General features: G+C 36.2%; 1 long non-coding RNA gene across 1 annotated transcript in view; it reads left to right on the top strand.

Annotated features, from left to right (window-relative positions):
• Positions 1 to 16391, top strand: part of LOC116645022 — a 91973-nt gene that overhangs the window by 38730 nt on the left and 36852 nt on the right. The gene's annotated exons all lie outside the window — the stretch shown is intronic.

Genomic DNA, 16391 nt, shown 5'->3' on the forward strand with positions numbered 1-16391 from the left:
CAAACATCAAATGGTCTTTTATTTCTTATTCATATTCAGGAAGACATACTGGCCAGAAATGAACATTCTAGGAAGGATTTTGATTAATTAGACCAAAAGGAAATGAGAGAAATGATGAAGGTGAGATCTGGAGACTATTTTGGGTGAAAGGACCCGTAGCACTACAGAAGTCATTTGCTTTAAAATTTGCCTTTGTTTCTCTGCAGGGTCTTGAATATAGCATTATATTTCACTTAGGTGTCCCATATATTAGCGACGGGTATTCTTTTTTTTTCCCCAGTTCAGAATTGCCAGGTGAAGTCAAGGTTTCAAAACCGACACAGGAAATTATCAGGAAATATAGAATAAGGAGAAAGTAGGACATTCGATCCCCTGTCATGCTCTCGTTATGTTTGCTCTCATCTTTTTCTTGCTTCTACACATTCTGTTTTGCCCTTTTTAAATGACCTGTATGTATGGTACTTTGTTTTAAAATGGGTATTTTCATCTGTTCATTTCTTTTGACTTCAACATTTATGTAAATTTAGATTAGCATCCCCAGTTTACAGATTAAAGAACAGAGGCCTGGAGAGATTCAGTGTCAAGAATATTGAAGTAATTAGTCAAATTAGATGCTGGCAGGAATTTTGCTTCACAAGGAATCAGGAGGGATATTAAGAAGACTTGGAAATGAATCATTTAACAAACACAGTTGGGCCTGAACAAGAAATCACCCCTGACCTTAGGGACTTTATTCTGGGCAAGCGACATAGTGGTTTTCAAGGACGAACACACACACACACACACCCCTTGGAATATGATGTAGTAAAACAAAATTCGAGGCAATAATTTGCACTTTCCTCAAGGATGAGTGGACAGACTTCACTAATTTATGATCATTTTATTTCTCTGACCCAGCACCCCTCCAGGGCCAAGGTGACAAAAATTAATCTTTCATGGGCTCAAAAGTTCCATCCGCCTCTTAGAGATTTCCTAAATGAAATGATTTTAATGAATAAGAACTGGGTTGTTGACGACTTTCTCTAATTTTTGAGTCCTTGCATCTAAAGCAGCCCGTGACCTTTAGCTTCAATGTCGCCATATGCCTCTCCTAGTAAATCAACAGGTGAGGTGATTTTTAAAATAATTCTTTTCCATGGCATTTACTTTTTCCATAGTTGATGCTGCCACAATTGTGCCTCAGTGATTTTCCAAATGCTCTTATGGAGACCTAGAAATCTTAACGAAGAGTGACTTCCCTTAAAAACCATCTTCCTAATTGCCTTAGCGTGCGCAGTACTAGATTTTGCATCCTACGCATCAAGTGTGGTGATGTATAGGCTCTTTCAGTCTGAAGCTGGGTCAGGATTTCATTGACCCTATAAAGTATCCATTTTTCCCCCTGGATAGTGAAAGTCTGAATTATTAAGAGAGCAGTGCCCCATGGCTGAGAAATTAATGCTGCCCTCCATTCCCCTCTTCTTCTAGAAAGTTAAGAGTAGGGAATTCTGCCGTAAGAACTGACAACATAATGTTAAAATTTAAAGGCGTTGTGACTTTTGTAGATAGCCAGGAAAAAAGCAATCTAAGAACACCTGAGTTGTGTTTATTCTGGGAGGCCAGTTGATTTATTTGACTCCAAAGAGGGGCATGTTTCTCTGCAAACTCTCATTTGCTTCCTTGCTGCCCCCCCCGCCCCCACCCCCCCCCGCCCTGTTTCCTGTTAATGGGATGTTGCAATACCTAAATAAGGCAAAAGGCATATTTTATGCAAAAAGTCATAGTTGTCCTATTTTTTTTCAGCTATTTACGTCCCCTAGCTTTCACCTTAATTTTTGTACGTGGCTCTTTTAAAGATCTCTTTACCAAACCCTGCCCTTAATTTAGAGCAATAAAGACATTCACTGAGAATAGACGTGTCTGTTTTTATTACAAAACTTCATTTGTTTGCCATCTGGGGGCTTAGGATAAACTGGGAGCTGATGACTGATTTCTGTCAAGTAGCTGAATAAATAGCTGAAATGATGTTCAAGTTGCCATGAAATTTTTAGTACCTGAAACTAATGAACAATTTTGTCATCTCTTCTAAATGATTCTAATTTTTAACATTAAGTAACATCAGGTTTCTTTTCTTACTAATTAGGAATGGAGCTTGCAGTTTCCTTGAATTTTCTTTTGTTTTTAAATTTGGAATAATACTATGTTTTCTTTTCTCATTTATGATGCAAAAATATGAAAAATATTTCACAAAGCTTGAAAGGTGTCTACTGCAAGATATGGGGAATATTAAAAAGTAAAAGAAATTAAGAAGTTTAAAAATCATCAGATAAGAGGATCACAGAGATATTTCAATTTATATTAGTCATGAATTGCCTTGAATAAAGTGAAAGTTGCAAATGATGAAAGGTATATTGTTAATGGATTTAAGAATTCCCAACCAGCCATCTTCCAAAACCTGGACTAAAAGATCAGAGAGGTTGTAAGTTGTTTTTGATATAAAATAACAGAAAACATGAAGGGCACATTGGAAAAAGAATCAGTCACAATGGTCCTTTCTTGAACTGCACTGTTTTCAGGATAAACAAAAGTAATGATTTCGTTACGTCCTCTGTATACGTCAACTTCATGCATATTACGATGTATATTTTCCCCTAAGTGTCTGTCTTTAATGCTTATCTCTGCCAGGGCTTTGCAGGTCATCAGCTTCCTTAAGTAACTCCAGAACCCAAGTTCTTAATCTGTTAGCGGTGTCTTGGGAGCATTTGCTCCTTAAATAAGAAAGCCATAATGGAAGCATTTGGAAATTTGTCCTGTAATTTCTTTTCACTGATACAATATTCATGTCCTCTGCTCTAATTCTCTGAGTTCTCGGTGTTAGCTTATCCTATGAGTTTCTTGTCACATGTTTGTTCCGAACAACATGATATAGGACAATGCCAGATCTAAGGATGATGTGTCTGGAAACTTCGCAGATTCACTCTTTAAGATGATATTTTTTCAAGTAAAAGCATCAAATATTGGCTGTGGGCTAATGTGAAGTGGGGCAGATGATAACTTTTCTTATAAAAGAGTCTTCATACCCCAATATTATGTACATGTGTGTGTGTGTGTGTTTGTGTGTCTTGTCAAACGGAAAAGTGGATTTGAAGCATGCCCGCTTTCAGGGAGATATATATCTATATATAGATACGGACACACTCATGAAGTCATCGTCTAATAGGAAGTGGGACTCTGAGCCATTGCTTTTTCCAGGGATAATTTTAAATTTTATAATTAGCACGGGCACCACCAAACAGAACAGAACGCCAAAGTAACAGACCAGGGTCCCTGAGGGTGTCTGTACTCCCGGACAGGCATTAAGTCTTTAATTGTTCAATTGCGGTGAGACTGGCAGGATCCTTGGGGAGGGACTGGGGCAGTCGGGAGGAGTCAGGGCACATGGGATCAGGGCAGCCAATCGGTACCAATCCGAAGAGAATCTTTCGATAGTGTCACAGCTCATGGGGCCATACATATCCTGAAAGCTGTCATCTCTGCCTTCCTCCATGGTTCATCCTTTTCAGCATATTGAAAGGATTCAGGCTAAGAAGTAGGGCAAGTTCTTCACATGAAATAATATACTTCAGTTCTAGTCTATACACCCATCATCCTACAATACATTTTTCTACTGGAATTTGCCTAAAATAGCTTCCCTGGGACATGTCCCTCTTTTTCTTTAATTTATTCATGAAATGCAGAATGTATTACCAGCATAATATATGCTTTGATACTCAGGGAGTAACTAAAGTGACATTTATTTAACAAAACTCTTTATCATTCGGCGTTGAAATATAAATAATAATTGGTGGAATGTTCTATCGACCAAATGCTCTAAATGCACACACACACACACACACATATTTTATACTCTCTTTATATATGTTTATATTCTCTATATAGGTAGATATTAGTGTGTGTATATATATATGTATGTATATGTATATATGGAAGTATGTATATCTGCGCTTTTAAATTACAGGGGGAAAGTAAAGGTACACAGTGATTATGAGGACTTCTGAGATAAGGAGATCACAGAATTCTGGCTCTCCCTAATTCTAATAAAATGAGCAAAAAGTAACTTAAAAAAACTAGCAAAATTACACCTGCTATCTGAGGTAGGAGGACAGATGGGCATGTTATTTTATTCATGGCTCGGATTGGGGAATCAATAGATAAAATCAAGCTAGTGTTCTAAAAAAGGAAGGGAATCAACAGATGATGCAAAGTTATTATAACCACTAAAAATACGGAAAACAGATTATAAGCCTTCTAACTCAGAAAAAGGAAATATCCCACGTAAGCAGGCGCACATACACGTACACAAAATAAAAGACATTCCATTTAACAAAAGAGAGGAAGCATAGGGAACGTGAGCAGACAGACACACACACACACAATTAAAGGTCAGAATAAGATCAAACATCAAAAATATGATGGGACAAGTTATTTATTAGAAGAAAAAAAATGACTTAGTTTCTTTAAAGGTGGCAAATGCCAATTAGATGCTGGATACAAGTGATATACCTGAAAGAGTTATTTTCGAAGGTGAGGAGCTGTGAGCTGGCACAGAATTGCTGTGTCTGGAGACAGTTTTGATCGTCAGAACTGAAGGTGGGGGCGATCCTGGCACCGACTGGGTGGAGTCCAACAACACTCAGCACAGCCATCAGAACCAAATACTGTTTCATCTAAGACGTCAGTAGCTCCAATGTTGAGAAACCCTGACCTTAAACGAAGTGGCTAAGAGAAGGTAAGGGGGAAAGTACAGAGAAAGCACATCAGGTAAATCACTTAAAATTGCTGGGGTGACAAGATTACTACTAGGCAGGTTTAAAGTTAAGGCAAAAATGTTAAAAGGCCATCCTTTGTGATACTGTATACGGTCTGCAATGGAGATGAGGCTATGAACAGTCTTCATGCATTTAATATAGGATCCCAAACATAAAGCATATGGTAAGAAAATGTGAGGGGAAATTAAACAATACACAAAAGTAGGAGATCCCATGTGCGTGTGTATTTTAAACAACTATGAAACCTCTCCAATAAATGACGTTATACTTGGCCATAATGAAAATGTAACAATTTTCTAAAAAAAATAGAATACATGGGAAGAAGAATATATAAGGAGTTCGATTTGTTTTGTTCTGTTTTCTCTTAATAGTCTCCAATGACTATTTCATTGTTGAATCAAAATAACTCCCCGAGTCCTTAGCTATGTCGTTTCTGGGGCATTCAGCCTGTCATTTCCCACTGACTGTCCCATTCCGTGCCATGACTACCTGTCATGTCCATGAAGATGATCCCAACTCCACCGTCCTCCCCGCCTTCTCCTCTGAGATGCCATTTACCTGCTACGCATTTCAACCTATATGTGTTCAACCAACATACACTGAATAATTTTTTAAAAAATCCATAACTATTCAGCTTTTCCCTTAAACTGTCTTCTCCATCACCCACATTTAACCTCCCAGAGTTGTGTTTATTTGCTTTTCTTTTGTCTCCTTTGACTCATACTCCCTCCATTCCTAGGTTGCGATTATTCTGCCTCCTTAACTCCTAAAAAATTTTCTTTTCTCCTCTTCCCAGGTTATCTTGACCTGGATACTTTTACTAGCTTCTCCATTTTCTCCTGCCTGTGTCCATTTCAGTTTCAATCTGTTTATCCATCAGGAAGATTAATCGTCCCGAAGGGCACCTTCTGAACAATCTCTAATCTGTCGAAACCATAGTTTTTGAGATCAGAGGCACTAGAGAGTACATCTAACCCAACTGCTCATTGCACAGGTGAAGAAAATGCATTAAGCATATTTAATTATTGACAGAGCTGACACTGGAGCTCCAGGTCTCCTGCTTGCCATGCTGGTCAGTTTTCTTCTTGCTTTCCACATTCACACTTGTGCCCCCCGACTTATTGTGTGGCTGATGGTAGTAAGTTTTGCTGAGCAGATGCAGATGTGACCTACCTGGAAGACACATTGAGAAACACATTACTTCAAGGAAAAATGCCAAGGTAATTGAGTTCCCAAAGAGAGAGGAGAGAGAAACGGAATGTTTTAACTACTTTGAATCCTTTAAGGAAACACTGACACTGTCAGATAGAATTTGAGTGTGATTCTTAATCACGTTAAAAAAAAAAAAACAACAACAGTGCATTTGTTAAAATATTTCTTAATGAGTTATGTAGATAAGGAATGAAGAGCCATTAATTTTATTTCTATTATTTCTACTTCAAATTGGTCTTTGGTTTATCTGCCATTTTGGTCTCGAAGAATTCTTTTGCTAATAGGAGTCTTGCATGAGTCATAAAATCTTCATTTAACTTTTTCACTTGTCACTTCTACATCATTAGTAGAATGAAAGTCAAAGAATTCTTGTAGATTAAAAAAAAAATAAAAGGTTATCTGTCGACCACTTGAGAGAAGCAATATTATTATTACCATTCTAGGTGATGTGGCATTTAAGGGTCCTCTTTCCTACAGGCCATTTGTACTCCTACCTTATATGATGAACTTAATAGATGAGACATAAGGTGTTTCTTCCAGAAAGGGACATTAATTTCATAGAGAGAGTGAATATAAGCTGTAAGTTTCTGTTAATAACTGCAAAATAAGAGAGAGACTTTACTTTCAGCTGTGCCTGAAAATAATGTCCACTTATATAAATGAAAATCATGGATGTGTATATGGGAAACAGCTATGAAATTGTGAGAATGTTTTCATGTTTGGTTTATAGAAAGCTTTCCCATTAAGGTCCCATCAAGTACATAGAAACACATATTTTATCATTTGGGAATATGTTTTGAAGATAAGTCTGTGAAATAACTCTATCTTCCAAACTCTTGTTTATATAAATGAAGTATTAAAAATGAAGCAATATCGATAGGATTCAGTTTAAAGAGAACTTTAATCTCAGATGTCAAGACACAAAGTTTTTTTTTCCCATTAGTGTTTCAAGCAATCTCAACAAGTATTCTTTGCATTTGTTTGTGTAGATCTGTACTTTACTTTTGGTGAGAACTTAAAAAAATTTTGATTACATGTGAGCAAATTAGTTAAAAACAGTCAATCAAATTGTTTGCTAAGCTTTGTAGATGAAGCAACTGTTAGTGAAATCATTAATAATTTTTACTTTTCAAACAATGCTGATTAGAAGAATGTAACCATTTTTTAGTGTTGGGATCAGAATCCTATAACATGGACAGTGATGGGTAGATTTTATTAATGTTACTAGAATATTTTAACCTTAAAAATTTTATAAGTCACTTTTACTCAGTTTTTGCTGGGGAGGGGGCCAGTAGACGTGTAAATGTGTCTGTTCTAAATTGCTGAGATAATTGTCACAGTGTCACTGTATATATTATATATATATAAATATATATAAGATATATTTACGTGCAAAATATGTTTTAATTTCTCATCCGTGTCTTAATGTTTTTAGAAAATGTTTTTTAAAATTACATATATTATTTCTACTATATGTTATTTCTAGCAATATGACATAAATTAAGAATCCCATAAAAATGATGCCATTGGGGCTTTCAGTGACCGCAGGAAGGTCAAAGATATGAAAGTGGAAAGAAGTCAGCTTTTGATGCATTTAAAATTTTTTTATAATGTATATAAAATAAGAGGTGAAAACTTAGGTCTGATAGCATTTTATCACCCCGGCCCATTTACACTGATAACAAATGCTTCCTTCAAAGGTTAATTAAATTATGAACGCACACCTGCAGAATATTTGTGTGTTTAAAAAATTCATTAAAAGTGGAATATACCTTCCTGTTTGGCCAATTCCTTAATGAATATATTTGCATTTAATAATAGCAGCCCACCTTTAGAGCTTTCCTGCTCATTTTCTCTGCCTTTATCCTGAGCAGACAGAAATCCAAGGTTAAGACCAAAGGCTTTGTGAAAATGTCATGGGTTTGTCCTTGTCGGGAAAAAAAATCTCAAAAGTCTTTTCTTGTAGTTTATTTCAAGGTCATTCCAAGCAAAGGAAACTTTATCATCCCAAACATAAAACCAAAAATGTTGTTTTATAGTATTATGAAAGACTTTATTATATATATTCTCCCTCCCGACTGATACATTTTAGCACACAGTTCATAAAAGATGACATTAAAGCTGTCTGCTTTCATTGCAGCCCCAAATTTCAAGTTTCTATCTTAAGCCTTCTCTTTTCAGAAAGGGTTATGTGGGAGTAAACTCCAGGATTTTGGATGAAGACATATGCTTATTTCTTGGAACAAATTGTATGTTATTGTTTATTAGAAAGTTATATAGACTCATGCATAAATCATAGAGTAAGAAAAAGGAGTTTCAAATTATTATTGAGTCCATTTCTGGCTTGCTGGGGCTATCCTACATGATTGTGACAGATAATCAAATTTGATGAATATGATATATCACGGTCTGGGAAATTCCTGATTCTGCTCATAAAGCTCTATAAGTCAGCAATGGCCAGACTTCAGTTAAGGTATCATGCTAAGGTATCATGAAATCACATCAAATAACTCATGTGGGTCAGTGGCCTCATTAAGGTCATTCCAAGCAAAGGAAACTTTATCATCCCAAACATAAAATAACTTATTATTTAACTTAATGATAAGTTAAATAATGTTAAGAATAATCTTTGAATCTTCAGTAAAAGAGACTATAACTAGTTGTTCTGATTATTTATTGCTGCAAAAAAATTACCGCAAATTTTAGTGGCTTTAATAATCAATTTATTAGTATCTCTCAGGATTCTTCCTCTGGGTCTTTCATGCAGGTTGCATCCAAGTGGTAACTAGGGGCAAAGGCATCTCAAAGTCTTCCTCAGTCAGATGTCTGGTAATTAGCTGATGTAGTTGATGTGGTTGATATTGATTCATCTGGGGTTGTCCAGCTGAATCCCTACTCATGGCCTCTCCGTGTGGTCTGGGCTTCCTCACAACCTGGAGGCTGGGTTCCAAGATCAACTACCCCAAACCTTGGAAGTTACATAGGATCATTTCCTTCATGGTCACTGGCATGCTCAAATGAAGGTGACAGAATAGATGCATCTATCAACGGGAGAGGCATCAACATACCATCGTAAGCAAAGCATGTAGGATGGAAGATTCTGTCATGTACATCTTGGAAAACATAAGCTGCAATAACCACTGTACTCTAGTGCAGTTATTATGGTCATTCCTCACATTATTCTGCAAATGGACTTTGATGTCTACCATTTAATCTTTTTTTACTCAACCAGGAACACATTTCCCCATATTCTAGTTCAGGGCTTGTCAATCAGTGGCAGATTCCTCCTTTGGCCCAAAAAACTGTTTCTAAAACTATTTCTTCTAAGCTGGGACACAAGTCTTACAAAGGAGAGAATGTTAGAAATAATAATTTTTTTCTAGACTCTAAGTTAGAGGTCAGGAAACTTTTTCTTGGAGCCAGAGAGTAAATGTTTTAGGCTTGGCCAAGAGGCAAAATGAAGGCTATAACATAGGTACTTATATAACCATTTTAAGATATAAATAACATTCTTAGCTCATCAGATGTTCAAAAACAGCTTGTTTGGCTACATTTGGTCTGCAAGCTACAGTTTGTTAACTTCTGGCCTAGATCATTAAGACAAAGGTACAAGAAAAAATGGGTAAGTGTTGAAACCTGACTCTGCTCAGGTCACTGCAACCATGCTACTTAATGCTCTCAATTCTGACTGCAAAGAGTTACCACAGCAAGTTTTGATGGACCTTTCATAAAACCTGTCATCGATTTAAGTTCTAAAACTAGTGTGGGAGGGAATCTTAAATATCCAGAGCTGGAAAGCAAAGAAGAAGGAAAAAGAACAAAAAGCAATGTTCAGAAAATTCAGTTCCTTTTTTCTCCTGGATTTTTTTTTTTTTTTTTGAATGGGCCTTAGGTAAAGGGTAGAGTAATTTATTTCAGGGGACATTATCACTATTGTTCAATGCATAGCTACTCCCATTATTTTTTTATTTATCTTCTATCTATCTATATCATCTATCTCTTCTTATCCCCTTCTACACTCTCTTTCCTTTCCTTTCCCCACAATCGATCATTCTAATATGTTCATAGGAATTACTTTGTATGAGTTCCTGTAAGATGTGTATTGTTGTTGAGTGAGAATACATTTCTAATTTATCTCAAAGATACGGTCTTAGAGATTTCATTCTGATCTTTGTCTTGTTCATTGTTTTCATTGTTGTATTTATAGGATGCATTCAGGTTTCTATGTGTACATGTAGTCTGTCATTTCTAACTCCTTTCGATGCTTCATTGAATGTATTCACATTTTACTTGTCCACTCTTCCAAATAACATCTATTCCCCCCCCACTATAAACAATTGTGTGATAAATATTTGCACACATGCCTTTATGGGAAATATTGATAGAAAATTCTCTTAGTAATCAAAATGAAATTAGGAATTTTGTTACCGTTGTGACTAAATCAGTGCTTTACAGATCCGCTTGAACTATTATAATTTCTGCATACAACACAATTATGAAAAACACTAAATATATTGAAAAGAAACAACATGAAATGTATTTTACTTACAGTGTAAAGCCAGTGATTATTTTATTGGGCCTAAATGTATTTACATCCTCAGATTTGATTGAAGTAATAGTTACTGTCTTGAAAATGAATTATTATGGCATTCAGATTCTAATAAATTTTTTTCTAGTTGCTCTAGCAATTACAGTGTTCATTCGTAACTTTTCACAGGCTTGTTAGCATCAGGGTTTCATTCCACATAAAATATAGAAACCTTACAATTATATAGGTCCATTTACTCCCCTCCCCATTCTTTATGCTATTGTTGTCCTATGTGTTATATATCCATACATGATACAACTCACAAAACAATGTTACATTTTTTGCATTAAACATATTACATAGAAATTGAGAGAGGAAATAGTATTATCTATTTATCCAGAAATATGCCATTTCTGGTGTTTTCCATTGCTTCCTAGAAATACAGATTTACATCTTGTATCATTTCTTTTTAGACTAAAGATTTTTTAACACTTCTTATAGTACAAGTTTACTTATGAAAATTCTCTCATTTTTAAAATCTAAAATGTCCTTTTTTTGCCTTTACTTTTGAGTAATAACTTTGTCCGATATGAAATTTTAGTCATGTTTTTTGATCTTTTAAATATGGCATTCCGATGTCTTCTAGCGTCTATAATTTTAGATGAGAAGTCACATGTTAACTAATCATTGTTCTCCTGTGTTTAATATGTTGTTTCTTCTTGTTGCTTTCAGGGATTTTTCTATTTTTGGTTTCAAATAGTTTGACTATGATATGCTTAGACATGATAATCTTTGGATTTGCACTGCTTGGGTGTCACTGAAATTCTTATATCTGTACATTTATTATTTTCACCAACTTAAGAACTTTTTGGCTATTATTCAAATATTTTTGCCTCATATTCTCTTCTCCCTCTGGGACACCAATTAAATATAAATTGGACTTCTTAAAATTGTCCCATAGGTCCCTTAGGCTCTGTTTATTTTTCTTTTTTTCCCCTTGTTCTTCACATTAGATAATTTTTATTATTCTACCTTCAAGTTTACTGACTGTCAAAAAAGATATTGTAATTTTCTGGAATGTTTCATTTGTTTCTTTTTAATTCTGTTTCTCTGTTGAGATTCTTTTCTTTTCATTCATTTTGGTCATATTTAGCTTCATATTATTGATTTTAGATATAATAATTGTTCTAAAATTCTTGTTTGCTCAAACACCTCAGTCATCTCAAGATTGAACTCTGCTAATTGACTTTTCTTTTGAAAATAAGTGACATTGTTCTTTTTCTTCATTTGCTCCTGTCAATTTTTTATTGCACTCATTGTAAATCATATATTGTGTTTGGATTTCAATATAATGGATTGGCGAGTATTGCATTTTGCTTGTTTGCTTGTTTTAACTAGCAGTTAATTTAACAAGAGTCAAACTTCAATCTGCATTTCTTGGATGGCAGTTTAAACCTTAGTTCAGTTCTTTAATTCTTACCTGTGCTGCTTGAAGTTTGCTAGAGGTCAGCCAGAAATTTGTACAGGCTTTATACACAGAATTTGGGTCTCCTCTTCACTGGGTCTTTCCTTTCTGAAATTATCTACTCACTTTCAAGTGGCGTCAATTGCCCAGAATAGTTGTAAGATTTCCAACAGAGTTTTAGCCACCCAAAGAAACTTTATTACAGTCTTCCCTCAAGTTAACAGCCATATAATACAGGAAAATCACTTTTGTCTTTCCCTTCTTCTGAATATTGCCTGTCCTCTAGAAATGTCCTGCATTTGGTGTTCTTTAGTATGTTCAAGTATGTTTTTGCTTCCTTCCCTTTGTTCCCTCCCTCCTTCCCTCCTCCCTCCCTTCCTTCTTTCGTTCCTTCTTTCCTTCCTTCCTTCCTTCCTTCCTTCCTTCCTTCCTTCCTTCCTTCCTTCCTTCCTTCCTCCTCTTTCTCCCTTTCTGGCTCTTCTTCCTTTCTCTCTCTCCTGCTCACTTGCTTATGTTCTGTCTGTCCGTCTGTCTGTCTCCCCCGCTCTCTGTCTCTCCTTTCTTTCCTCCCTCCCTCCTTTCCTCTCCCCTCATCTCTCCTTCTCTCTTTTCCTCTCCCTTCTTTCTTTCTATTAACTTGCCCCAGAGTTTATAGTCACCAGCAGAAGGAGAAAGTACAGTAGGAGATTCAGGTACATGCAAATTTGAGGATATTAAATCTTCCTCTGAAATCCAACAAAACACAACTCTTTTGATATCCCACACTGACAAATATAAACATTCCCATAGTTATAAGATAAACCATGATCTGTTTTATATAAAGTAATGTTGCTGCACTTGGATAAAAAATAATTTCAATTGAATTTTTTAAAAAATGTTTATTTTCCTTTTTATAAAAAAGGATATCAGAGGATAGGCAAATGTCCTTTTTATCTAAAGTATTTTAATATTCTTCTTTGTTTTAAATATCTTCATTTTTAATATTTCATCATAAAAATGTTTCTGAGAAGGGAATTAAAAAATATGCCTGCAAAATCTGCTCCAGTCAGGTCTGCTCTAACTTTCATGTTGTCATCACGTTTTAATAAACTTTGATATCCTTTTTGCCCCTGGAACTGGAAAAAGTATATTGAGAAGCTGATTTAAGGGTAGAAGAATAATGAGCTAGTGACCTTTGTAAATAAGTAGAATTCAAGACTGAAGTGAGAAAGAATTTAGCCTGGGCAAAGACCAATGAATGAGAGAGATTTTATCATCCTGAATGAGATCTGAACATGATTGTTTTTCCAATTTATCAGAAGAGTGGTAATTAAATTAAGGATAAGATATCAGCGCTTATTAGGTTTTCTCTGCTCTTAGTCAATTGAAATGGCCATGGTCTCTAAGAACAAAATTGTTATTTATAATAAGGTGATTAAAACAAAAGAAATGGCCCTCAAAAAGAAGGAACGAGTCAGAGAAATATATGACTGCATCTCTCAACATACTAGGAGCTTATTGCGGCAAACAGAGAATAGTAGCTCATATATTACAGATATATTTGTGTACATGTATTTCTGTGTATATTTACATGTGTTGTACATAAATATAAATACACATTTAGTTGCTATATAGCAATTTGGGGCTTATCTAAAGTAGATTTTATGTGTGGCAGTAAGTACAGCAGAATATCTTAAGTCCTTGTGTGATCAATCATTCATTGGTAGATGAACAAATGCATGATTTTGTTCCTGTTAAGATGTTCTTTTATGACCAGAAAACCTATCTAAGTATGTAAAAATCACTAAAGAACTTCTCAATAGGTCATCCAGACTCTGACCTGAAGACCTCAATAATCATTGGATAAATACACATTATCTTTACAGTTTAATGAGAAGAATAAACTGACAAATACTATTGTCTTCAACTCAGTGTCATAGCAAGATTTAATCTCTACCTACATTCACTTTTAGGTGTTCGAGTGTCCAAGCATTACAACTGGGCTAGTTCCCAGAAGTGCACAGATGTGAACCTTGCCTCAGAGTCTTTGCTTTTGGTGCTGGAGTCTTTTCCGTTTTCTGATCCACCAAATCCCCATGCCTAAGCATCTTCTGGTTCCAGCCATTTGCACAAGCTTTTGATTTTTGGCTCCCCAAATTGTGTCTCTTGTTCTTTTGGTGGACACCTGAGTGCCATGATGATTTATTTTTCATGCTCTTTTGTGTTTTGGCTTTCCTGCTGCTGATTTGTGTATTTAATCTCAGACCTACCTCCATTCCTAAATTTTCATATCTACATACACACTACTCAGCTTCTCTTATTGGTTTTAAGTTTGGCTTTTTGCTTCATCATATCTTTATGAAATTAAATTTTCTTCTGGTATATAACTTAAGCTGGTCTCCTCCCTTCAGGCTTGTTCTCAGCTTCTCGAGCAACTTTGAGAACTTTGCTTTGTCTCTAGGCAAGCCATCCTTCATTTGGATCCCACTGCTGACTTTCTGAAATTCCACTTCCTGCCTCATATATTCTGTCTTTGTCTTTCTGTATTCACTATGATTTCATTACCATGTGCCTCTATGTTGGTATTAATCTTCATAGTATATCATTAACCTGATGTGCCAGAGAATTAAAAAAGATAAAAATACAACAGTAATAATAAATCTCTCCCAAACTATATAATTCATTAAGGCTGCCATTTTTTTTTCATCATTTTCTAACCATATATTATTGAGGTCCCCTAGCTCATTTTTCCTACTACGTCGTTCAATTTTGAAATAGAATTTAGAGAACAATGGGTTGCTAAACTGTAAGCATTATCTTGCTTTTCATATTCTTCATTAATAAATATGTGAGTATTAGCTGTTACCCACTGGGGCTATTCTGGGGCCCATGTTACAGCTCACTTTGGGGTGATTACTCCTGAGTTCAGGATGTACACTGTGGACTGCAATCACAGAACAGATGGGTGGAACTGAAAAAAAGTAATGCCCAGGAGACATGGAAGGCCTTTGTTACTCTGGTAGGAAAAGCTTGCCATGCCTATCATCTGGAGTCTAATCTGGAGATTTGTCAAAACTCTTACTCTTTCCCTGATGCCGAGCGATATTGAACACTTTTTCATGTGTCTGTTGGCCATTTGGATGTCTTCTTTGGAGAAATGTCTGTTCATGTCTTCTGCCCATTTCTTGATTGGATTCTTTGTTCTTTTGGTGTTGAGTTTGATGAGTTCTTTATAGATTTTGGATACTAGCCCTTTATCTGATATGTCATTTGCAAATATCTTCTCCCATTCTGTCAGTTGTCTTTTGGTTTTGTTGACTGTTTCCTTTGCTTTGCAAAAGCTTTTTATCTTGATGAAGTCCCAATAGTTCATTTTTGCCCTTGCTTCCCTTGCCTTTGGTGATGTTTCTAGGAAGAAGTTGCTGCGGCTGAGGTCGAAGAGGTTGCTGCCTGTGTTCTCCTTTAGGATTTTGATGGACTCCTGTCTCACATTGAGGTCTTTCAACCATTTGGAGTCTATTTTTGTGTGTGGTGTAAGGAAATGGTCAAAACCTCAATGAGATACCACCTCACACCAGTCAGAATGGCTAAAATTAACAAGTCAGGAAATGACAGATGTTGGCGGGGATGCGGAGAAAGGGGAACCCTCCTACACTGTTGGTGGGAATGCAAGCTGGTGCAGCCACTCTGGAAAACAGTATGGAGGTTCCTCAAAAAGTTGAAAATAGAGCTACCATATGATCCAGCAATTGCACTACTGGGTATTTACCCCAAAGATACAAAAGTAGGGACCCGAAAGGCTACGTGCACCCCGATGTTTATAGCAGCAATGTCCACAATAGCCAAACTGTGGAAAGAGCCAAGATGTCCATCAACAGATGAATGGATAAAGAAGATGTGGTATATATATACAATGGAATATTATGCAGCCATCAAAAGGAATAAGATCTTGCCATTTGCAACGACGTGGATGGAACTGGAGGGTATTATGCTGAGCGAAATAAGTCAAACAGAGAAAGACATGTATCATATGACCTCACTGATATGAGGAATTCTTAATCTCAGGAAACAAACTGAGGGTTGCTGGAGTGGGGGGTGGGGTGGGAGGGATGGGGTGACTGGGTGATGGACACTGGGGAGGGTATGTGTTCTGGTAAGCGCTGTGAATTGTGCAAGACTGTTGAATCTCAGATCTGTACCTCTGAAACAAATAATGCAATATATGTTAAGAAAGAAAAAAAGAAGAAGAATGTAGCAGGAGGGGAAGAATGAAGGGGGGGAAATCGGAGGGGGAGAAGAACCATGAGAGACGATGGACTCTGAAAAACAAACTGAGGGTTCTAGAGGGGAGAGGGGTGGGAGGATGGGTTAGCCTGGTGATGGGTATTGAGGAGGGCAC

This window comes from Phoca vitulina, unplaced genomic scaffold, assembly GCF_004348235.1.
Source record: "Phoca vitulina isolate PV1807 unplaced genomic scaffold, GSC_HSeal_1.0 scaffold31, whole genome shotgun sequence".
Classification (NCBI taxonomy): domain Eukaryota; kingdom Metazoa; phylum Chordata; class Mammalia; order Carnivora; family Phocidae; genus Phoca; species Phoca vitulina.